This window comes from Suncus etruscus, chromosome 15 (assembly GCF_024139225.1).
Source record: "Suncus etruscus isolate mSunEtr1 chromosome 15, mSunEtr1.pri.cur, whole genome shotgun sequence".
NCBI lineage: Eukaryota > Metazoa > Chordata > Mammalia > Eulipotyphla > Soricidae > Suncus > Suncus etruscus.
Window position 1 is genome coordinate 72,178,340 of NC_064862.1, and position 1,446 is coordinate 72,179,785.

Below are 1,446 nucleotides of genomic sequence, written 5' to 3' on the forward strand. Positions count from 1 at the left end.
CCCCCACAATGCCTTCCCTCCTTTTTTCATGGATCACCCAGTGCCCTTATCCCAACCCAGCATGTGCCCGGCCAGACCTGAAGAACCCTCCACTGGCCCCAAGTAGTCCCTTTGGCAGCCATCAGGAACCTCCCACCCACTGCCTCAACCCTTATTCCTGATGGGTTCAGCGGACAATATGTGGTGCCGGGTCTGCTGTGCACTCCTGCCCTCTACCCTGTTGGGAGCACCAAGTTCTTTTCCACAGGCTTTTTTTTTTTTTTTTTTTTTTTTTTTTTTTTGATTGATTGGTTTTTGGGCCACACCCGGTGATGCTCAGGGGTCCTGATTCTGTGCTCAGAAATCGCTCCTGGCGAGCTTGGGGGACCATGTGGTATGCTAGGAATTGAAACGGATCCCTCCCAGATTGACCGCATGCAAGGCAAATGCCCTACCGCTGTGCCATCTCTCCGGCCCCTTTCCACAGGCTTTGATTCGAGTTTTTTGGAACTCCAGCTGCAGATCTCAGGGCCACAATGTCATGATGCCCACAGAGACCAGGCACAGACAGCCAGATTAGAGCAGCTGACCAGCGCACTGCAGCACTCCCTTCCAGCCACCTCTGCAGTGCTGGACAAGCAGGGAGCAGCTCTGGCTGAGCCCCACGCCTCACCTTCCCTGCAGCTGGAGGAGCTGTGCACAGGACCCCCATTATTTGGGCCTCTGCCGTGTCCTGTAGCTCGTGTCCACACTTAACAATGGGAGTGCAAGAACTGTCAAAAGTCGAAGCTTCGATTCTGGCACCGCAGTCCCCGACACAGCCACCTAGACTAAGCATAGATCCCAGCTCGGGTGACATGAAGGTGATACTCTGCTTTCAAAGGTGTTTTAAGGAGCCAGAGCAATAGCACAGAAGGTAGGGTGTTTGCCTCTCCTGTGGCCAACCCAGGTTAGATTCCCCCACATCCCATATAGTCCCCTGAAGGAGTAATTTCTGACCACAGAGCCAGAAGTAATGCTTGAGTGCTGCCAGGTGTGGCCCAAAAACAAAACAAAAATGTGTTTCAAGTTAGCCCTGAGCACCAGTAGATGTGGCCCAAAAAAAAAAAAAAAAAAAAAAAAAAAACCAAGAACCAAAAACAGGTGTTCCCTAAGGAGGGAGGCATGAAGCCATCATGTTCAGGAACATTATGTGTTTCAGGCCACTGTCTGTTATCTTTGACCCTCACACACACACACCCAGGCCTGAGTGCTTGGCACTGAATGGGCAGGAGTGCTGGGGACCCCATCTTTTATCTTTGACCCTCACCAATTCCTCCCGATTCAACTGTGTGAGTTGATATTCCAGAAAGTCCTTGCCCAATAGTGGTTCCCCAAAGTTTTACCTGAGCCTTGTTTTTTGGAACTAACCACTAAAGGCTGGTGGGGGGGAGGATATCATTTTTAAGGTTTCAGTTCTGAAAAACA